Here is a 25,701-nt window from a genome sequence, read left to right as displayed (position 1 = left end):
GTCATTTTATTTGGCTATACAGTTGAGTTGCACATGTTCTGAAAAACTAGGTTTAACGAGTTTATCAATAGTAGTCTGACTGCATGCTCCAGTGGTTTGATTGTGGCGAGGTCATTTCACCGTCGAGTACCCAACAATACTATAAGATAACGTCGTCCATTTTTCACTATCTTCCTGTTTAAATATACTGGAAACAACAAATTGATAATTATGGTTGTATGCTCCGGTGGAAATGAGTACCATGTACCTTGTTGTCTTGACTCCCAACATTGATCCACCAGGGACTATAACTGGAAGGTTCTGACGAGAGTGTGGTGAGCGTTTAGATGGACCTTGTGGGGTGCTGGTTTCTTATGTGGATTTTGAATGTCTCACAAGATTGAATGTTAACAGTACTTTGTGGTAAGCTGTTCCATAATGTCGTGACTTCCGGAAAAAAGGAATGGATGAAGGGTGTTGAAGTGTAGTGGTACGCTTCAAGTTGTTTGTTGTGGGTTCTTCTACTTTGCGTGATTTTGGGCCTGACTTAATTTTCTGAGTTGATTCCTATTTTGTCATTTAGGATTTTGTGTAAGATTATGAGTCGTTGAGTTTTTCTTCTAACTTCTATTGTGTCCCATTCTAGTTTTTGTAGCACGTCTGTAACACTGGTTTTATGTTTGTAATCCCCAGGTACAAATCTTGTCGCTCTGCATTGGACCTTTTGAAGGTACTCACTATTCTTTTGTGTTCCTAGGTTCCAGGCTGCTGATGCATATTCAAGGTGAAGTTGCAATTGGACAATAGTTTTGTACAAGTTTTCTTTGACAGTCTTAGAACAGTGATGAAAGTTTCTTTGAGTGAAGTTTAGTATTTTGGTGGCTTTTGAGACTGCAAGACGTGTCTGCCGATCCCATTTCAGGTTGTGTTGAAGTATAATGCACAAGTACATAGCTGCTTTGACTTCTTCCAGTGTTGTGTCAAGCATGGTGTGGTTACTGAGTCCAGGTTTCTGTTTACATGATATTCTCATAACCTTGCACTTTGATGCGTTGAACTTCATTCCCCATTGGTTTGACCAGTCGACGAGATTGTCAAAATCTTGCACGAATGAGATATCATCTTCGCGTGATGTTATGGGTTTATATGTGATTCAGTCATCTGAAAATAGTCTAATGGTTGAGTGTACTGATTCTGTGATATCGTTTGAACAGGATGAAAAGGTGTGGTCCAAGGACGGATCTTTGGGGGACACCGCTCAACGTCGGGTTCCATTTTGAAGTTTTCCATTTATGATTACTCTTTGTAAACGGTTTGTTAGAAATGCTTTAATCCAGGATTTGATTTTGATTTCTGATGCCATAATAGTTGAGTTTCTGTAGCAGGTGTTTATTTACTACGTCAAATGCTTTACTGAAGTCCAGGATTGCGATGTCTGCAGTCAATTTATTGTAGTGGTGGGTTCGCAGATCGTGGAAAGTAGTTATGAGCTAGGTATCACATGATCGAAATTTCTGGAATGCATGTTGGGCATCAGTAATTATGTTGTGCTTGGTTAAGTATTTCATTATGTGACTGTCTATAATATGTTCAAGACGTTTACAGCATACACACGTTAATGAAATTGGTCTGTAGTTAGCTGGGTCTGATTGGGAGCCTTTTTTGAATATTGGTGCGACTTTGGCCTGTTTCCAATCTTCTGGTAGTTCGCCCTGGTTAATAATTTGCTGAAAGGTGTATTGTACAGTTGGTACGATTTCTGTAGCTGCAATCCTTAGAGCTCTGTTTGGAATGTTGTCTGGCCCTGCGGCCTTGTCAGACTTTAGGATGGCGAGTAGTTTTTCTACACCTTCCACAGCAATAGTTGGGCATATCACATCAGGGAACGGACTGGTTGGTTGACTTGGTAGTTTGGGTTCTTTAGGCGTGAATACACTTTGAAACTGGTCTGCTAGTGTTTCCGCTTTTGTTTGGTCATCTGATATTGTTTTCTGTTGTACATGTATACATTGAGTGACTGTATTCCTACATTGTCTTTCTTCCTTGCTCGTATGTAGCTCCAGAACTTTTTCTTGTTTTCTGATGACGAATGTTCGGATATGCGTTCTCTCTTTGCTTTCCTAAGTACTTTGTCACCTTCCTGTCGGATATTCTTGAATTTATCCCAGTTTTGTTTACCTCCTAGTTGTTTGGCTTTCATGTAATATTGTTCTTTCTTTCTGCACAATCTTTTGAGTCGGTGTGTGAACCGTGGTGGTTGATGTTTTCCTTTCACTTGTTTAGTTGGAACATGTTTTTGTATAAGACTGATAGTGAAGTCTCTGAATATAGTTTTCATTTACGGTTTTTGTTTCTGGATTATTTTTAAGGACCTCTTCGGAAAAGATGTGTGCATCTTGATGGTAAGCTTTTTCATCCATTTTGCTCCATTAAGCAGTTCTTGGTGGCTTTGAAAAGCTGCGTAATTTTTCTTATATATATCATGACTGTGGTGTGCAATCTGTCATTGGTGTATCGGGTTAAACTTCATTTATTTTGGCTGTCCTTGTGGTGAAGCATAGGTTTAGAATGTTTTCTGTTCCATTTGTATTTCTGCGGGTTGGAAACGTTACGTTTGCTCCATATTGTTGTTCTTGTGTTGAACTTGATTCCCAGTTCATGTTTGTGATGTTGAAGTCCCCTCCTACGATCACATAAGGTGATTTTGCCTCTTGATTTTGTCGAGTGATCTGTTGAGAAGTTCAAGATCATCATTTGCTGTATGTACCAATGAATAGGTTTTCACCTTTTATGAGTAATTTGTTCACTTCCTTCTTGATTTAAGTCAGGTCTTTCAATTCGAGGGATAGTGTGTTTAATTGCTATGAAAAGCTCTCCTCTGTCCTTGGTGTCTCTGTCTTTTCTAGTGATTTGGTATTGACTTGGGAATATCTCAAGCCAGGACACTGTGCCTAAAATGATCAGGAGAGTTTGATGCAGTAAAAGCATGGAAATCCGCAGTCTTGTTTCGAATACTTTGAAAGTTTATGATGGCAATCTTTTAGTTCTGCACATTTGGAGTATTTCTTCGATTGTCCGGTTTCTTCCGTACTACGTTGTGTTTGTTGACTAGTTGATGAACTTTTGCATGTGCGTGTTTCGGTGTTTGGAGTGACGTCATCAGTATCGATGTTTCTTCACTGGCACTGGACGTTGTGTTCATTTGGCAATGGTCCATATCAAAGAGTGAAGTGGAAATGTTTAATTTCACAGCAGGGACAAAATCATACTTCATCTCGGTTATTTTTATAATGTTCGAATGAATTATCTGAAACTTAAGTACACTTAATGTGAACCCAGTTTTCACATTCGCTACACTGCATGGCCTTATGGTTCCTTGACTGTACGGGCTTACATAATACATGGGGATTTGGCTTTACAGCTATGCTTTGTTGGCCCAGGGTTTATTTCGATGTCTCCACTGAGTATATTTATTAGTTAGTGTAATTGTTGCATAATATCCTTTCGTTAGTCTTGATGGTTTGATGGCGTGCGTTAGTCCTGATCAAAGTTTAGGCCGTGATGCACATGAAAACGAGATGAAGTATGTGAGCAAAAGTTTCGGTCTGGGTTCATTCTGGTAAAATTCGGCCAAGGGGTGGAGAAAAGGTGTATTCCTACCATAATGTTGATGTGCTTTGGCTGTATATAAGGCTCCGCTATCTGACTTGGAAAGTCTAGATAAAAGAAGTATCTGTACCATAATTAGATGTGGCGTAACCTTTGTCAATACCTATAATTAACCGCACACGAGTTACATTTCTCGCAATACCAATATATCGGACTGTTATCTTCATTTGCATTCTCACTGAGAAAGTCATAAATACTTCTAGACACAGTCTCACAACCGATGTGATGCCAAAACTTGCACATACCACACAGTAGAGCTGCTGCATCTTCTTTCACTAACTTTGTACAAGTTCCACATTCATTTCCAGAGTGACTTATTATTTTGCTACCATGCTGTGTTATCACTTTGGCCACCATCTTGAATTTCACCTTTCATGTATTAGTGTCTCTTTCACTTCATTCTCTGTTCTTTGTCAAATGCACTCAATATCCACTCAGAAGTATCGACAATAAGTCTTGAACACCTCATGGGTAAAACTTGGCAATTTTGGTTTCATCCATATAAGAATTAGTAACTTTGTGTGGAGAGTTGTTTCCATGCATGTCTTCAAGATGCAATGCCCTCATTTTGACAATTCACTATTGATGAGTTAATAAGCTATTTCGAGAGAGTTTTGTATGTCAGAGATCATATCAATTACATTAATCAGTTGATTAATTGGTGGATTAAATAAAGCTATATTGATAACATGGGGAATACTGTCAAGTACAAGTTTAGTATCAATAATACCAGTGGTCCCAGTATATGAAGCTGATGCTATACCTATTGTTTTAACAATTACTAAGTCAAAATTTGAAATTGAGTGAGCAAAAGTAAGGATTGAAAGTCCAAATTATGCAGTACAAACAGCTTTAAACATATACATGGAGGAAGATATACGAAGGAAACACTGGAGAAGTTATAAAAGATGTGTTTTATAACTATGTAACTACTTTAGAAATATTTATGAAGAAAAACAGTTTAAATGGGTAGGCTGATAGTATTAAATATTCATTATTATATATATGACAAAGAACCTTCAAATAGCCAAAACTGGTGTTATAAAATCCAGGGAACAGAGTAATGATTGCCTACATATACATGAATGAGACTCAGAAGACAAAATACCAGTAGATCTAACTTTCAGTTTGCCATAATTATATTTGGTATTACTTTAAAGATATCAAATGAACAAATTACACTAGTTTAATTTGTATGAAAAACAATTGTCTCATTATTAATAATTATCACATAAAAATTTATCAAATATGTTCAGTTAATTTAGGAATAGCAAATAATAAAATACCGCCAATAGTGTTGTAGCATAATTGTACAGCTTTTAAAAATATGTATCCATATGCTAGGCCATGCTATCAATAGGTGTTCATTTGCTGAATGGCTGTCCAGTTGCCTATCCAACCATGTTGCTATCTTTGCGATATACGCGATCATTTGGCTATTGCTATGGGCGTGGTCATGTTGCTAGATATATTTGCATACATTTTTGAATGTTTTTGTTCACTTATGTATGAATTCCTGATATTATCTTTGCAATACACGTGATTATTTGAATGTTGCTATGGGCGTGGTCTTGTTGCTAGGCAAATTTACATACATTTTTTGAATGTTTGTTCAATTGTCTATTAATCCCTGTTATCTTTGTGAAATACACGACGGCTTCGTTGTTGCTATGGACGTGGTCATGGTTGCTAGGGATATTTGCATACATTTTTGAATGTTTATTCACTTGCCAAATCCTCTAAAATGTTCAAATACACATTGTGTATATATAATGATAATGACTCATTGGAAATCCATTGTTTTTATCATATTTAGATTTCCAATATAATGCTGATATCCGCAATAGAATACCTGAAATAACGACAAAATATATAGACGTTTTTCCTTCGTCATTTCAGATTTGTTATACAGTTGTGAATTCAGATATAATTTTTCCTATGTTGGAATTACTTGATTGAAAAATTCGACTTCCAAGACTGTTTTACCAATATCTGGAAGAATTATCATTGAATTGTCCTCTGCAATATTACTTTCGTCAAACTGGAGCAATGTAGACATATTTACATGTTGTTGTAATGAACACGTTTAATATGAAGTACATGATTAGACTAGTGTATTAATATTATATATCAAAGTATTTAATCTTCTACTGAAAATCAAAGAAAACGTCTATCTTTTGCTGATCAAGTTTTAGATATGTATTTTAGCTATTTAAAAGAAAAAATTACTATTATCACTAAGTGGTATCTATATCATTCAACTTACGGTTTTGACAATTCTGTTCATCCGAACCATCTGGACAATCAGTGTAAACATCACAGCGAAACCAGATGCGAATACACATGCCATCATTACATTGAAAGGTATAATCTGGACATGTATCTGTAGAATTTAATGGATACAACATTAGTATAACAGTAGATAAGCAGAGTAACCCTGACATCATGCGAGTTAAAGTATTACAACCAAATTATCCTTGAGATGTTTGTAAACATTTCCTTGACAGTATCTGCTTAATACAGTTAGTAATCGGTGAAATATAATGATCAAGACATTTTTAATATAAAATTGAATAAAGGAATTAGAAATAAGGGTTATTGCCTATTTTGAAATTACAATTTTTAATTTATAATCTCCGATCGTGGTTTTTTCTATTGCAGTGTGTTCTCCTACTTCTGCTGCTGTGAAAAACAGATTATAGTCGAGAAGGATGCCTTCATTTGGCCATTCAAAGTAATTATAGTGTTGTCGTCACAAATATTGGAAATCTGACAATATGTAGAGTGTTCTGTTGAAGATCTACAAGTATGTAATAGAGATTAGGACCACATTCATAATTTCTATCAAATTTTGGCGTGACCCTTTTATTCAGTTTGTGGCAACCCGTACGGCTAGACTGTAATATTCCCATGATGTTTTGACAAGTGCGTATCATCTTTCTTTTATTCAGTTTGTTTTCCGTCCGCTCATCAATCTTGTTTCGTTTTCTATCATATAGTTTTCAAAATGAATACAATTGGATACAGCTGTTCCTTCCTATTGGTTGATTGATTTTCGACTGCCATGAATATACATGGTAAACTTTGATTGCCACCTGCTATCTACACTATTAACGTTTTACTGCAACACGGACGTCAACTTGTCCCTCATACCAGGAGTGCCAAACAATTGTTTTGAGCTCGATGGGATGGAAACGGTACCAATAAGACACTTCAAAAGCATAGAAAGTGTCAAAGTGTTTCAAAGGCAAATTACCAACTCTTGTTTACACCCAATATTTGTTTGTGTTTACAGTACAACACCAATACATTTGTAAACACATTTGTAAATACTCAAGTTCCCATTTGTCCCTTTTAGATACACAAACCACTCAGCTTATTATGCACCTATTTACTTGACTGTAGCTAGAGTTGTGTGGTTTGGTTATAAACCATACGGAAGAAACTCTTCCGACTGGCATAATGAAGGAACAGGACCCATTGGCAAATACTCTAAAATGTTCAAATACATATTGTCTATATATAATGATTATGACTCATTGGAAATCCATTGTTTTTATAATATTGAGATTTCCAATATAATGCTGATATCCGCAATAGAATACCCGAAATAACAACAATATATATATACGTTTTTCTATGGTCATTTCTGATTTGTTATACAGTTCTGAATTTAGATATATTTTTCCGATGTTGGAATTACTCGATTGAAAAATTCGACTTCCAAGACTGTTTTACCAATATTGGGAGGAATTGTCACTGAATTGTCCTCTGCAATATTACTTTCGTCTAACTGGAGCAATGTGGACATATTTACATGTTGTTGTAATGAACACGTTTAATATGAACTACATGATTAGACTAGTGTAGTAATATTATATATCAAAGTATTTAATCTTTTACTGAAAATTTAAGAAAACGTCTACCTTAGGCTGATCAAGTTTTACATATGTATCAAAAACTATTGAAAAGAAATAATGACTATTATCACTACCGTGGTACCTATATCATTCCACTCAACTTACAGTTTTGACATTTCTGTTCATCCGAACCATCTGGACATTCAGTGCCACCATCACAACGGCTCTGGATGGAAATACACGTGCCATCATTACATTGAAAGTAATCATCTGGACATGTATCTGTAGAATTTAATGGATACAACATTAGTATAACAGTATATAAGTAGAGTAAACCTGACATCATGCGAGTTAAAGTATTACAACAATATTATCCTTGATATGTTTGTAAACATTTCCTTGACAGTTGCTCGTTGTCTGTTAAATACAGTTAGTAATCGGTGAAATATAATTACCAAGACATTTTTTAATATTAAATTGAATAAAGGAATTAGAAATAAAGTTATTGCCTATTTTGAAATTACAATATTTAATTTATAATCTCTGATTGTGGTTTGTTTTTCTATTGGAGTGTGTTCTGAGATCCTTCTTCTGCTGCTGTGAAAACAGATTATAGTCCAGAAAGATGCCTTTATTTGGCCATTCAAAGTAATTATAGTGGTGTCGTCACAAATATTGGAAATCTGAAAGTGTGTAGAGTGTTCTGTTGAAGATCTACAAGTATGTAATAGAAATTAGGACCACATTTCTAATTTCTGTCGAATTTTGGCGTGACCCTTTTATTCAGTTTGTGGCACCCCGTACGGCTAGACTGTAATAACCCCATGATGTTTTGATAAGTGCATATCAACTTTCTTTTATTCAGTTTGTTTTCCCTCCGCTTATCAATCTTGTTTCGTTTTCTGTCATAAAGTTTTCAAAATGAATACAATTGGATACAGCTGTTCCTTCCTATTGGTTGATTGATTTTCGACTGCCGTGAATATACAGGGTAAACTTTGATTGCCACCTGCTCTCTACACTATAACGTTTTACTGCAACACGGACGTCAACTTGTCCCTTATGCAAGAAGCGCTAAACATTTGCTTTGAGCTCGGTGGGATGGTAACGGTACCAATAAGACACTTCAAAAACATAGAAAGTGTCAAAGTGTTTCAAAGGCAAATTACTAACCCTTGTTTACACCCAATATTTGTTTGTGTTTACAGTACAACACAATACATTTGTAAACACATTTGTAAATACTCCAGTTCCCATTTGTCCCTTTTAGATACAGAAACCACTCATCTTATTATGCACCTATTTACTCGACAAAATATATAGACGTTTTTCTTTCGTCATTTCCGATTTGTAATACAGTTGTGAATTTAGATATAATTTTTGCGATGTTGGAATTACTCGATTGGAAAGTTCGAATTCCCTGATAGTTTACCAATATTGGGAAGAACTATCATTGAATTGTCCTCTGCAATACTACTTTCGTCAAACTGGAGCAATGTAGACATATTTACATCTCGTTGTAATGAACACGTTTAATATGAAGTACATGATTAGACTAGTGTATTAATATTATATATCAAAGTATTTAATCTTCTACTGAAAATTTAAGAAAACGTCTATCCTTTGCTGATAACGTTTTAGATATGTATCTTAAATATTGAAAAGAAATAACGTCTGTTATCACAACCGTGGTACCTATATCATTCCACTCAACTTACAATTTTGACAGTTCTGTTCATCCGAACCATCTGGACAATGAGTGTAACCATCACAGCGTCTCCGGATGGAAATACACGTGCCATCATTACATTGAAAGGTATTATATGGACATGTATCTGTAGAATTTAATGGATACAATATTAGTATAACAGTATATGAGTAGAGTAAACCTGACATCATGCGAGTTAAAGTATTACAACCAAATTATCCTTGATATGTTTGTAAACATTTCCTTGACAGTTGTTCTGTGTCTGCTAAATACAGTTAGTAATCGGTGAAATATAATGATCAAGACATTTTTAATATAAAATTGAATAAAGGAATTAGAAATAAGGGTTATTGCCTATTTTGAAATTACAATTTTTAATTTATAATCTCCGATCGTGGTTTTTTCTATTGCAGTGTGTTCTCCTACTTCTGCTGCTGTGAAAAACAGATTATAGTCGAGAAGGATGCCTTCATTTGGCCATTCAAAGTAATTATAGTGTTGTCGTCACAAATATTGGAAATCTGACAATATGTAGAGTGTTCTGTTGAAGATCTACAAGTATGTAATAGAGATTAGGACCACATTCCTAATTTCTATCGAATTTTGGTGTGACCCTTTTGTAATATCCCCATGATGTTTTGATAAGTGCATATCAATTTCTTTTATTCAGTTTGTTTTCTGTCAGCCTATAAATCTTGTTTCGTTTTCTATCATATAGTTTTCAAAATGAATACAATTGGATACAGCTGTTCCTTCCTATTGGTTGATTGATTTTCGACTGCCGTGAATATATAGGGTAAACTTTGATTGCCACCTCCTCTCTACACTATAACGTTTTACTGCAACACGGACGTCAACTTGTCCCTCATACAAGAAGCGCTACACAATTGTTTTGAGCTCGGTGGGATGGAAACGGTACCAATAAGACACTTCAAAAACATAGAAAGTGTCAAAGTGTTTCAATGGCAAATTACCAACCCTTGTTTACACCCAATATTTGTTTGTGTTTGCAGTACAACACCAATATATTTGTAAACACATTTATAAATACTCCAGTTCCCATTTGTCCCTTTTAGATACAGAAACCACTCATCTTATTATGCACCTATTTACTTGACTGTAGCTAGAGTTGTGTGGTTTGGTTATAAACCATACGGAAAAAACTCTTCCGACTGGCATAATGAAGGAACAGGACCCATTGGCAAATACTCTAAAATGTTCAAATACATATTGTCTATATATAATGATTATGACTCATTGGAAATCCAATGTTTTTATAATATTGAGATTTCCAATATAATGCTGATATCCGCAATAGAATACCCGAAATAACAACAATATATATATACGTTTTTGTATGGTCATTTCTGATTTGTTATACAGTTCTGAATTTAGATATATTTTTCCGATGTTGGAATTACTCGATTGAAAAATTCGACTTCCAAGACTGTTTTACCAATATTGGGAGGAATTGTCACTGAATTGTCCTCTGCAATATTACTTTCGTCAAACTGGAGCAATGTGGACATATTTACATGTTGTTGTAATGAACACGTTTAATATGAACTACATGATTAGACTAGTGTAGTAATATTATATATCAAAGTATTTAATCTTTTACTGAAAATTTAAGAAAACGTCTACCTTAGGCTGATCAAGTTTTACATATGTATCAAAAACTATTGAAAAGAAATAATGACTATTATCACTACCGTGGTACCTATATCATTCCACTCAACTTACAGTTTTGACATTTCTGTTCATCCGAACCATCTGGACATTCAGTGCCACCATCACAACGGCTCTGGATGGAAATACACGTGCCATCATTACATTGAAAGTAATCATCTGGACATGTATCTGTAGAATTTAATGGATACAACATTAGTATAACAGTATATAAGTAGAGTAAACCTGACATCATGCGAGTTAAAGTATTACAACAATATTATCCTTGATATGTTTGTAAACATTTCCTTGACAGTTGCTCGTTGTCTGTTAAATACAGTTAGTAATCGGTGAAATATAATTACCAAGACATTTTTTAATATTAAATTGAATAAAGGAATTAGAAATAAGGTTATTGCCTATTTTGAAATTACAATATTTAATTTATAATCTCTGATTGTGGTTTGTTTTTCTATTGGAGTGTGTTCTGAGATCCTTCTTCTGCTGCTGTGAAAACAGATTATAGTCCAGAAAGATGCCTTTATTTGGCCATTCAAAGTAATTATAGTGGTGTCGTCACAAATATTGGAAATCTGAAAGTGTGTAGAGTGTTCTGTTGAAGATCTACAAGTATGTAATAGAAATTAGGACCACATTTCTAATTTCTATCGAATTTTGGCGTGACCCTTTTATTCAGTTTGTGGCACCCCGTACGGCTAGACTGTAATAACCCCATGATGTTTTGATAAGTGCATATCAACTTTCTTTTATTCAGTTTGTTTTCCCTCCGCTTATCAATCTTGTTTCGTTTTCTGTCATAAAGTTTTCAAAATGAATACAATTGGATACAGCTGTTCCTTCCTATTGGTTGATTGATTTTCGACTGCCGTGAATATACAGGGTAAACTTTGATTGCCACCTGCTCTCTACACTATAACGTTTTACTGCAACACGGACGTCAACTTGTCCCTCATACCAGAAGCGCTACACAATTGTTTTGAGCTCGATGGGATGGAAACGGTACCAATAAGACACTTCAAAAACATAGAAAGTGTCAAAGTGTTTCAATGGCAAATTACCAACCCTTGTTTACACCCAATATTTGTTTGTGTTTACAGTACAACACAATACATTTGTAAACACATTTGTAAATACTCCAGTTCCCATTTGTCCCTTTTAGATACAGAAACCACTCATCTTATTATGCACCTATTTACTTGACTGTAGCTAGAGTTGTGTGGTTTGGTTATAAACCATACGGAAGAAACTCTTCCGACTGGCATAATGAAGGAACAGGACCCATTGGCAAATACTCTAAAATGTTCAAATACATATTGTCTATATATAATGATTATGACTCATTGGAAATCCATTGTTTTTATAATATTGAGATTTCCAATATAATGCTGATATCCGCAATAGAATACCCGAAATAACAACAATATATATATACGTTTTTGTATGGTCATTTCTGATTTGTTATACAGTTCTGAATTTAGATATATTTTTCCGATGTTGGAATTACTCGATTGAAAAATTCGACTTCCAAGACTGTTTTACCAATATTGGGAGGAATTGTCACTGAATTGTCCTCTGCAATATTACTTTCGTCTAACTGGAGCAATGTGGACATATTTACATGTTGTTGTAATGAACACGTTTAATATGAACTACATGATTAGACTAGTGTAGTAATATTATATATCAAAGTATTTAATCTTTTACTGAAAATTTAAGAAAACGTCTACCTTAGGCTGATCAAGTTTTACATATGTATCAAAAACTATTGAAAAGAAATAATGACTATTATCACTACCGTGGTACCTATATCATTCCACTCAACTTACAGTTTTGACATTTCTGTTCATCCGAACCATCTGGACATTCAGTGCCACCATCACAACGGCTCTGGATGGAAATACACGTGCCATCATTACATTGAAAGTCATCATCTGGACATATATCTGTATAATTTAATGGATACAATATTAGTATAACAGTATGTAAGTAGAGTAACCCTGACATCATGCGAGTTAAAGTATTACAACCAAATTGTACTTGAGATGTTTTTAAACATTTCCTTGACGGTTGTTCTGTGTCTGTTAAATACAGTTAGTAATCGGTGAAATATAATTACCAAGACATTTTTAATATAAAATTCAATAAAGGAATTAGAAATAGGGGTTATTGGCTATTTTGAAATTACAATATAAAATTTATAATCTCTTATCGTGGTTTTTTTATTGCAGTGTTTTCTGCTACTTCTTCTTCTACGGAAAAGAAATTGTAGTCCAGAAGGATGCCTTTATTTATTATTATAGACTTTAATTCGGACAGCGACGTCCATATAAATATATGTTACAAAAAGGCTACATGACTGATGTTCTTAAATCTAAGAATCTTAACATATAAATTAAACAAAAAGTAACTTGTCCCATAATTCCACCATATGGGATTTGAAATACAGTAAATCACATGTACACCTAATTATGCTGTTACAACTTACTGAAAGTCGTCTTCTCAAACTAAACACTTGCTTTCTCATCAGGGCATCAAACGTATACATCCTATCGATGCGAACATAGAGCTTGCACTGCTTCGTTAATTGTAACCTAACAATAGGCGTGCAGCATTGTTGTATGCAATTTTCAATTTTCTCATTATCCTTTCCGTATGACTGAGCAATAGTGGCCCTCCATACAACTGGTAGCAGTATGCTTTAAACAAAATACACTTCACATTAAAGGTACATTTTGAGAATTTTCTCATAAGCATATTAGCAGAATATATAAAAAGATTTGATCTGCCGTTCAATGTCATCATCGTCTCGAAAGTTATTAGTCAACAAGAAACCCAGATGTTTTTTCTTAGCAACAACCCCTAGTCTAACTCCATTCAAGTATATTGAAGGAATACGACGAATCTTAGTTTGAGCTAGAGTAACACACATACAATTGGTCTTCTTGCTGTTAAATAAAATGTCATGAGTCTCACCATAGGTACTGCATATATTAATCAGTTTCTGTGTTCCCTTGGCAGAAGGACTTATAAGACAAATATCATCTGCGTACATTAAATGATTCATGAAAATACCTCCAATATTACAACCTGTTTTCGAGTTACACAACAGAACACTTAAATAATCAACGTAAACATTAAAAAGCTTTGGGGATAAAATCCCACCCTGTATTACACCATTAGTGACTGTAAAGCCACCAGAAGTATGTGCACCCCATCGAATAACGATGTGTTGTTAATTGTGTCCTATATCAAGTAACAAGAAATCTAACAAAAAACACAGGGACATAACGTTGAATCAGCTTTTTAAAGAGGGTCCAATGGTTGACTCTGCCAAATGCTTTAGATGCATCCATAAAAGTAACGAATACATTACTTCCGTGATTTCTGTAATAATTGACAGTTTCCTTTAGCACAAAAACACACATATCAGTCGAGTGACCTGATTTGAATCCAAACTGATGGTGAGTTGTCCCGAGATAAGATTCAATATGTTTCAACAAGACTAATTCAAGGAGCTTTGAAGTTACAGTAGAAAGAGCAATCGGACGATAATTATTGTTGTCAGTAATATTACCATTCTTATCTTTGACAATGGGAACCAAAATCGTATCTGAAAGTCGATGAGGGCACATAACATGAACAAGCATCGCCGTAAAGCACATACTAAGTAAAATAGTAACTCTAGAGTTGGCATACATAAAATGTTCTGCGGAAAGACGATCTGGACCAGAGGTTTTACCAGTCTTAAGCCTACCAATTGCATCACTTATGTCACCCGGGAAAATCATGAAATTCTCTGTTAGCGTACATTTGTTTATAGTATCTAATACATATTTCTCGTTTTCATTGGTATTGACAGAGTTATAAATAGCAGAGTAATGTTCACGCCACATTTCCACAATACTTTTCTCACATTGTTAGGCCGAGATGAGTTCGCCTTATTTTTGTTTTTGTTCACAGACTGCCAAAAGTTGACACGATTTCCAGAGGAAAGATTTTTAGCCATAGCATCAGCTTTCATTTGCGCATCATTTCGTCGGCACTCCCTCAAAGCGTATTTAAAGCGTGCATGCATCCGGCGTTTAAGATCATACAATGGGCCACTTCTCGGTTTACCAGACACACGCCAAAGCCGAAATGAATCGCGCGCAATGGAATGAATCTCTCGTACATGAGCATTCCAACCTGCTATATTACAACTCTTACTCTTGTTAGTTCTTGACATAATTTGAGTACCGGCAACATATAGACTATCGATAATAATATCGTAAAAGGTTGAAATACTTTCAACATGTTTCGAGTTTTTGCAGTGAATATCTTTACAACATAGTGCATCTGTAGGAATTTTAACATCAGATAGAAGCTTATCAGTGGTCCTCGAGTAAAGCTCACGCTGTTTCGCGTTAACCGCAGACCAGTTTAAAGTCAGTTCTGGTTCACAATTGACATCATCATTGCTATTACATGAAGGTAAGGAACCAAAGTCACACGTAATACTAAGTGGAAAATGATCGGATGAGATAACATTACACAAAATTTCAGCAGAGTTAATACAGTGATGAGCAGTGTGCGAAGAAATACAATGATCTAACCATGACGCTGTGCCATGCATATCACTGACATACGTAAACGAATCATCAGGTAGGAGGAGCCTATCAGATATAAGGTAATTATACTCATTACAAAAACTTTGCAATGAGCTACCAAATATGGAACTGTGATGTGCATTCCAATCCCCAATAATCATTGCACTGTAGCAATCACTAGACTGAACAATAGAGTGAACTTTTGCTAAATACTCAAAATCATCGTGGTTATCCCTACAACAAGTTGGCATGTACACACAAAGAATGAGCATTTTACATTGACCATTGTCAATTTCAATGCCAGTGATTCTATTGTCATCAAACGATCTTATTTTTACGACATGACCCAGAGACTTACGCCAAAAAATAGCGACGCCTCCAAATGGTCTACCAACCCTAATATTTTCGCTTGTATCGACTGGGGACTCACCATAATAGTCAAAGTCTTAAATTTATGTATGGAAGATAAGTAAGAAATATCATCTTTAGTTAACCAGTGCTCTCGAAGCAGACAAACGTCATGATTTTCTAACAAGTCTCTCACAGCCTGCAATGAGTTCTTAATAGAGCGACAGTTATAAAGATACAATCCTAATGTACTCCATCACGGTTTACGGGACTGGTAAAACTGACGAACCAGCACACCATCCGGCCAAAAATCAGGCGTCATCAATGACACAAAGTTATCGGAATCAACTGCTACACAGAAAGAAGCGTATGAATCGTATTTTGTTCGAAGTTTTTCGCAGTCCTTGACATCTACTTTGATAGTTTCTTCAATATATCTCACCAGCTGCTCTACATTAGTTTCCGGCTTCAATCTGCTAACGAAGATGCTTTTCCTTTGTGATGCAACTGGTAGCAGGCCAGTATGCTTCCTTTTACCGAGCACAAATTTACGACGACCCATCATCTGCGATGATGTAGTATCTGTCGGATACAAATTCTTGTTGACTGAAACAGACGGGACTCGATCACGTGAGGACAGATAGTTCCTGGATTGGCCATTGTTGACGGCGTCAGCATAACTTTCATGTCTTCGCCTGCGATGCCTGTATGTCACTGTGGTAAAACCATCACTATCACCAGTCTCTGGCATTTCTTGTGAACCAGTCGCAATATCCAGGTTGATGACAGGTGGCAAATCCGCTTTCTGATGTAAATCAGAATCTTTGTTCTCAACCACATTTGTGGATATACTACCATCATGTGGTCGATCACAGTCACGCATACCGACATTATCAACAATCGAATGCGTGTCGGAATCATTGACCGAGTGACAAGATTTTACTTGAAGTGACTTTCCCTGTACATGAGTTACCACAGACAAAGTCAATACTTTATCTTTAATCATCAGAAGTAGTCAAATAAAGGCTTGCCATGTTATCAACGCCACCTTTAAGAGTGTCAATGTCATATTTCATTCGATTCATTTGCGACAGTAAGGAAGAAACATCAATGTGATCAAAATTTACCGGGGGTAACTTTGTCAGATCCTTTGCCACAAAACATGGGATATCTTCTGGATCTATCTCGTGTAGAAGAGTCAGTACGTCTTGTAAATTCGACTGTGATTTATTCGGGCCCTTACGACCTTTGAGTCTATGGGAGCCACATTCTCCACAAATGTCAAATATCAAACGTTTTGCTGCTTCAATTTCATGGTCCTTGAAAGAATCTAAACATATTTTCACTACCGTGTCGAACGGCAAAATGTCCATCTTATTGACCATAAAGCATAACAATTCGTTAATCACCACATCAGCAGTAAGGTAAGTCTTCTCACTCGATACCTGTTGTGTACTTGAACGCCGCAGCGGTCGTTGACAGGGATGTTACCTGGTAGTAACAAAGGACTACTCACCATGTCGTCATCGCCATTGTTCGACGACACCTCAGCGACAATCTCTCGATCAACATGAAATCGTTTTTTGTTGCATGGAGGACACAGATCCATGTCACCTTGACAAACTTTGACACCTCGAGTACTACGACAGTCTTCGCACTTCCTCATAGTGGCTGTGGCATGGATGAAGGAGGATAAAAGAAAGGTTGCAGGCTGCACGAGTGTATGTGTGGCTGCACGAGTGGCTATGTAGCCATCAAAGTAATTATTATTTGGCCATCAAAGTAATTATAGTGTTGTCGTCACAAATATTGGAAATCTGACAATATGTAGAGTGTTCTTTTGAAAATCTACAAGTATGTAATAGAAATTAGGACCACATTTCTAATTTCTATCAAATTTTGGTGTGACCCATTTATTCAGTTTGTTGCACCCCGTACAACTAGACTGCGATTGGAGATTGATGATGTTTTGATAAGTGCATGGAAACTTTCTTTATTCAGTTTGTTTTCTGCAGCCTAATTATCTTGTTTCGTTTTCTATCATAGTTTTCAAAATGAATACAATTGGATACAGCTGTTCCTTCCTACTGGTTGATTGATTTTCGACTGCCGTGAATATACAGGGTAAACTTTGATTGCCACCTCCTCTCTACACTATAACGTTTTACTGCAACAAGGACGTCAACTTGTCCCTCATACCAGAAGCGCTACACAATTGTTTTGAGCTCGATGGGATGGAAACGGTACCAATAAGACACTTCAAAAACATAGAAAGTGTCAAAGTGTTTCAATGGCAAATTACCAACCCTTGTTTACACCCAATATTTGTTTGTGTTTACAGTACAACACCAATACATTTGTAAACACATTTGTAAATACTCAAGTTTCCATTAATGCAATTAAGATATAAAAGCCATTACGCTTTTTATGCACCTCTTTACTTGACTACAGTAAGGGTTTTGTGGTTTGGTTATAAACGATACGGACAAAAATCTTCTCACTGGCAGTACGATGAAGGGATGGGACCCATCGGCAAATCCCCTAAATTTTTAAAACACATTTTGATATGCTGACATCCGCAAAAGAATACCTGAAATAACGACAAATTTTATAGACGTTTTTCCTTTGTCATTTCCGATTTTGTATACATTTGTGAATTCAGATATATTTTTTCCGATGTTGGAATTACTCGATTGAAAACTTCGAATTCCAAGACAGTTTTACAAATATTAGGAAAAATTATCATTGAATTGTCCTCTGCAATATTACGTTCGTCAAACTGGAGCAATGTAGACATATTTACATGTTGTTGTAATTAACACGTTTAATATTATCTCCATGATTAGACTAGTGTATTAATATTATATATCAAAGCATTTAATCTTCTACTGAATATTAAAGAAAACGTCTACTTTAGGCTGATCGAGTTTCAGACACATGTATTTTAACAATTGAAAAGAAATAAAGTATGTTATCACTACCGTGGTACCTATATCATTCCACTCAACTTACAGTTTTGACAGTTCTGTTCATCCGAACCATCTGGACAATCAGTGTCACCATCACAGCGATTCCAGATGCCAGTACACGTGTCATCATTACATTGAAGCGCATTATCTGGACATGTATCTGTAAAATTTAATGGGTACAATAAGTAGAGTAACCCTGACATCATGGGAGTTAAAGTATTACAACCAAATTTTCCTTGATATGTTTGTAAACATTTCCTTGACAGTTGTTCTGTGTCTGCTAAATACAGTTAGTAATCGGTGAAATATAATGACCAAGACATTTTTTAATATAAAAGTCAATAAAGGAATTAGAAATAAGGGTTATTGCCTATTTTGAAATTACAATATTTAATTTATAATCTCTGATCGTGTTTTTTTTATTGCAGTGTTTTCTGCTACTTCTGCTTCTCCGGAAAAGAAATTATAGTCCAGAAGGATGCCTGTATTTGGCCATCAAAGTAATTATAGTGTTGTCGTCACAAATATTGGAAATTTGACAATATATAGAGTGTTCTGTTGAAGATCTACAATTCCAAGACAGTTACCAATATTGGGAAGAATTGTCACTGAATTGTCCTCTGCAATATTACTTTCGTCAAACTGGAGTAATGTAGACATATTTACATGTTGTTGTAATGAAGACGTTTAATATGAACTACATGATTAGACTAGTGTATTAATATTATATATCAAGTTATTTAATCTTTTACTGAAAATTAAAGAAAACGTCTACCTTAGGCTGATCAAGTTTCAAACATATGTATCTTAACTATTGAAAAGAAATAACGTCTGTTATCATTACTATGATACCTATATCATTCCACTCAACTTACAGTTTTTACAATTCTGTTCATCCGAACCATCTAGACAATGAGTGTAACCATCACAGCGTGTCTGGATGTAAATACACATGCCATCATTACATTGAAAGGAATTATATGGACATGTATCTGTAGAATTTAATGGATACAATATTAGTATAACAGTATATAAGTAGAGTAAACCTGACATCATGCGAGTTAAAGTATTACAACCAAATTGTACTTGATATGTTTGTAAACATTTCCTTGATAGTTGTTCTGTGTCTGTTAAATTCAGTCAGTAATCGGTGAAATATAATGACCAAGACATTTTTTAATATAAAAATTCAATAAAGGAATTAGAAATAAGGGTTATTGCCTATTTTGAAATTACAGTATTTAATTTATAATCTCTGATTGTGTTTTTTTTTCTATTGCAGTGTGTTCTCCTACTTCTGCTGCTGTGAAAAACAGATTATAGTCCAGAAGGTTGCCTTTATTTGGCCATTCAAAGTAATGTTGTCCTCCCAAATATTGGAAATCTGACAATGTGTAGGGTGTTCTGTTGAAGATCTACAAGTATGTAATGGAAATTAGGACGACATTCATGATATTTTGATAAGTGCAAATCTACTTTCTTTAATTCAGTTTGTTTTCCGTCCACTTGTCAATAGTATTTCGTTTTCTATCACAGTTTTCAAAATGAATACAATAGATAACAACTGTTCCTTCCTATTGGATGATTGATTTTCGCCTGCCGTGAATATACAAGGTAAACGTTTGATTGCCACCTGCTCTCTACGCAATTAACATTTTACGACAGCACGGAAGTCTACTTGTCCCTCATACAAGAAGCGCTACACAATTGTTTTGAGCTCGGTGGGATGGAAACGGTACCAATAAGACACTTCAAAAACATAGAAAGTGTCAAGGTGTTTCAAAGGCAAATTACCAACCCTTGTTTACACCCAATATTTGTTTGTGTTTACAGTACAACACCAATAAAGGAATTGGACATAACGGTAAATTACTATTTTGAAATCAAAATATTTAACTTAGAGTCTCTTATGTTGGTTTTTTTTCTACTGCAGTGTTTACCCCTACTTCTGTTACTGTGAAAAATAGGTCATACTCCAGACGGGTGTAATTGTGTTGTTCCGATCAGAAATACTGGAAATCTGACAATATGTGTTTCGTTCAAAACCTACTGCTTTAGTTTCTGGCACCCCGTACCGCTAGACTGTGATTGTTATTCATGATGTTTTGATACGTTGAAATCAACTTTCTTTTATTTAATGATGAGTCTTCCATTTTCTCCATTTCATTGATTTCCTGGAGTCTTTTGTACAGTTTAAATTCAGTATTTGTTAAAATAGATTTATCGATGCTACTATATTAATAACTGGTATTTCAATATTTCATATTTAGCATTTCTTGTATGAAAATATATCTGATATCCACCCAAGTGAGCCTTAAGTAATTACAAGGACATGACGGCCAGGAAAATTAGGTGGGTGAGTCACTTTTTTACAAATTGGTTCTCCGGGGAGGACCATATTTTAGAAAATGGGACAAAAAGTGGGTAACATTTAATTTTGACCCTGTATATTATCAAATTTTATATTCTTTTTGTGATTTTGGCATCCCATTTCGGTTAGGGTTAGAGAGTTAGTGTTGAGGGTACAACAAAAAAGCTGTCAATGATTCTTTTTATGCAATATTACTTGTAAACATGATTTAAAAGAAAATGGCAATATGTAAACACTAGAATATGTGTGTGATATGTAGGAATTGGTTTGATATTGATAATTGGCCCAGGTCAAGGTCAAAGGTCTCAAAAGATAGCTTGCATCTGATAATAGTTTGGTAGGCACTACGTATTACAGTGATTGAATTATGCAGTAAATAATTATTTATAACTAAAAATAATGCTTGTGTATAATTCTTTTTCTTCAATACTAAGTGTAATCATGATTTATAAGAAATTGGCAATATGTAAATGCCACAATGTGTCTGTGATAGGCAGGAAACGGCTTGACTTTGATAATTGACCCTGATGGTCGAGGTCAAGGTCCTCAAAGAAAGCTTTCATTTGATAATATAAGGGTAGACACTGAAAATAAAATGTCTGTGTATTATAGTTTTTTCAGGTTTGAAATAAATATCGGTTTAATTACAAATATGGCCACTATTTGGTCAAATTTGCATATATCAAAAAACAAATTGAAGTGCATGTGGACCTGATAATATTATATAATTACCGAAAATTTGGGTGAAATTAGCCCATGCGTATTTGAGATAGAGGTGGGCATCGACGGATGCATGTGTGGACGGATACACAGGACCAAATGTAGTAACCAACCTCGGCTTTGCCGTTGGCTGCTAATTAAAAATCAATAAAGTAATAACACAGATTTTAATAAGATAAAATCATGGTAACAACACATTTACTTTGGTTAAAGGTAATATTACGAAGCACTGATAATGCACTGATATGAATAAAACAATTTCATCATTCACCTGTAGCAGTGTTGGTAATAGTAGTGGTTGTCAACTTAATAGGGACAGTTCACATGTATTGTAGAATCACATGCATGGGACCTATTGTGTTGTTAGAGCTCTGTTTTGCAATGCTTGTTGTTTACCAGAAAGTCATATAGAGGGAGTTGATACAACGAACCCACAATGCTTGAGAGAATTTATTCGATACGTTGTAAGATTTTCCTGATCTGGTCATGTGAGTAGTGAAGTGAAAGTGAGAGATGGAGGCGTCTTCTTTTACCAGATTGTCTTCGCTGTGTGGTATGTGTGTTGGGTTTGAATTGAGCAAGCCGTTATGGAGAAAACGGTGACACAGACAGACAGACAGACACACACACACACACAGACACACATACTTCCACCCATAAATATATCTCTTCCTTAAGGAAGAAAAAACAGAAGAGACGACAAGCTGAACTAAGATGGAGATCAACTAAACTGATGATATACAGAGAAATGTATAAGAGTCAATGAAATGTAGTTAACCAACTGATTGATAGAACAAAGACAAACTTCTACTCTGATACTGTCAAGGAGCACAGTACAAACTTAAAACAGATTTTCAACATCGTCAACAGCCTGCTACATAAACCCACGGAACCACCATTGCCATCACACAGCTCAACTAGTAGTCTTGTTAACAGCTTTTCAGAATTCTTTGCTGAAAAGATACAGAAGATTCGGACTGATCTCCAGAATACACGTGTAAACAAGGGCACTCACAGTGTGTACAACAAGTACACTGGTCCACAACTTTCAACATTTGAACCAGCTACTGAGGATGAAGAGATAATAAACCAGTCCCCAATAAATCCTGCAACCTTGACCCAATACCAACAACTATCTTAAAACAACATATTGATGTCCTGGTACCAACCATTGCCAACATCGTCAATCTGTCTACATCCACGAGTAATACACCAAACAAACTCAAGAAGGCTATAGTCAGACCCTTGTTGAAAAAATCCACAACTTTGTCCTGAAACCTTGAAGTTGTGGAGAAAGTCAGCAGACTAACACATTATCACCAATCAAAACAAACTAGATGAAATCATGCAATCAGCCTACAAAAAAATCACACAGTACTGAGACGGCTCTTCTACGGGATCAAAATGACATTCTTCTGGCACTTGATGATCGTAAAGTTGTTTTACTAGTTTTGCTTGACCTCTCTGCAGCCTTTGACACTGTTGACCATTCTCTCCTCCTGACCCTAATGACAGAATGGGCAGCACCGCTACTGTGCTAACTTGGTTAAAGTCATATCTAGCAGACCGTGAACAAACAGTACATATAGATGGCAACTTATCTAACTCGCATGACCTTCAATACGGTGTCCCACAAGACTCTATGTTGAGACAAATTCTCTTCACCATATATACAACAACACTGGGCGACATCATTAGACAACACAACAATGAATTATGCCTGTATGCAGATGATAGTTCACTGTATTTAAGTTTCAATATCCAGGATCTCAACATTACCATTTCACGTATGGAGAACTGTGTATCATATATTCATGAGTGGGTGATGGATAATCTCCTGAAGTTAAACACTAACTTGATAGGACATATGCGTTTTCTTATGGTTGACATATGTACTAAATTATATTGAATTTGAAGTATGCATTCTTAAGATATAGCCTAATTACCAAAAATCGTTAATTATGCAATTTTTTCATTAACACTGTAAGGTACATCATTAAACTTGAGAGGACATATGTTTTTTTTCTTATGGTTAATGTATGTACAACATTATATATTCAATTTGAAGTTATTTAACGAATGTGCTAAATTATATAGAAATTGAAGTATGCAGTTTTAAGATATTGCTTAATTAGTTGATTTCTTTGATATGCAAATGTTACTAATTGACATGAACAGATCTCGCTCAAAAACTAATCAGGTCGAGCCATTACCCCAAACATTATATGTATTAAATTTTATTATAATTGAGCCAGCCGTTTTTAAGAAAATTGTGACACAGACAGACAGACAGACAGCACACACAAACAGCCAGACACATGACAGACACACATACATACACCCCCCTTTTAATATGAGGTGAGATTAGTGCCAAAACACTTGTCTTAACATTATTTTTTGTTTGCATTTTTATCTCATTGTGTTTGCATTTTTATCTCATTGTGTTTGCATTTTTATTTCAACATCCCATTTTGTTTGCATTTTTATTTCAACCTCTCATTTTGTTTGCATTTTTATCTCATTGTGTTTGCATTTTTATTTCAACATCCCATTTTGTTTGCATTTTTATTTCAACCTCTCATTTTGTTTGCATTTTTATCTCATTGTGTTTGCATTTTTATTTCAACATCCCATTTTGTTTGCATTTTTATTTCAACCTCTCATTTTGTTTGCATTTTTATCTCATTGTGTTTTCATTTTTATTTCAACATCCCATTTTGTTTGCATTTTTATTTCAACCTCTCATTTTGTTTGCATTTTTATCTCATTGTGTTTGCATTTTTATTTCAACATCCCATTTTGTTTGCATTTTTATTTCAACCTCTCATTTTGTTTGCATTTTTATCTCATTGTGTTTGCATTCTTATTTCAACCTCTCATTTTGTTTGCATTTTTATCTAATTGTGTTCACATTTTTATTTCAACCTCTCATTTTGTTTGCATTTTTATTTCAACCTCTCATTTTGTTTGCATTTTTATCTCATTGTGTTTGCATTTTTATTTCAACATCCCATTTTGTTTGCATTTTTATTTCAACCTCTCATTTTGTTTGCATTTTTATTTCAACCTCTCATTTTGTTTGCATTTTTATCTAATTGTGTTCACATTTTTATTTCAACCTCTCATTTTGTTTGCATTTTTATTTCAACCTCTCATTTTGTTTGCATTTTTATCTCATTGTGTTTGCATTTTATTTCATCCTCTCATTTTGTTTGCATTTTTATCTCATTGTGTTTGCATTTTTATTTCAACATCCAATTTTGTTTGCATTTTTATTTCAACTTCTCATTTTGTTTGCATTTTTATCTAATTGTATTCACATTTTTATTTCAACCTCTCATTTTGTTTGCATTTTTATTTCAACCTCTCATTTTGTTTGCATTTTTATCTCATTGTGTTTGCATTTTTATTTCAACATCCCATTTTGTTTGCATTTTTATTTCAACCTCTCATTTTGTTTGCATTTTTATTTCAACCTCTCATTTTGTTTGCATTTTTATCTCATTGTGTTCACATTTTTATTTGGTTGTCATTGTGTTCACATTTTTATTATCTATCTCATTATCATAATTTATGTATCTCCCTAGCCTAGAGTTGGCTTTCCTGTCAGTGTGAAATTCATAAATTTTACATGAAATAAATACTTTCGCTATCGTTTTAGTTCGTTGGACAGATTTAGGAAGTTTTTGACACCTGTACTTAAAGGTGACTGGACTCTTTGTTCAGTGTCACGCTTTCGTGAAACTTTCAATCATCTGTGATAATAAAGTACTAAGTTAAAGGGCACATGTTTCTGCGGTTG

Source organism: Glandiceps talaboti, chromosome 15 (genome assembly GCF_964340395.1).
Source record: "Glandiceps talaboti chromosome 15, keGlaTala1.1, whole genome shotgun sequence".
Taxonomy (NCBI): domain Eukaryota; kingdom Metazoa; phylum Hemichordata; class Enteropneusta; family Spengelidae; genus Glandiceps; species Glandiceps talaboti.
This window is presented reverse-complemented; position numbering follows the sequence as displayed.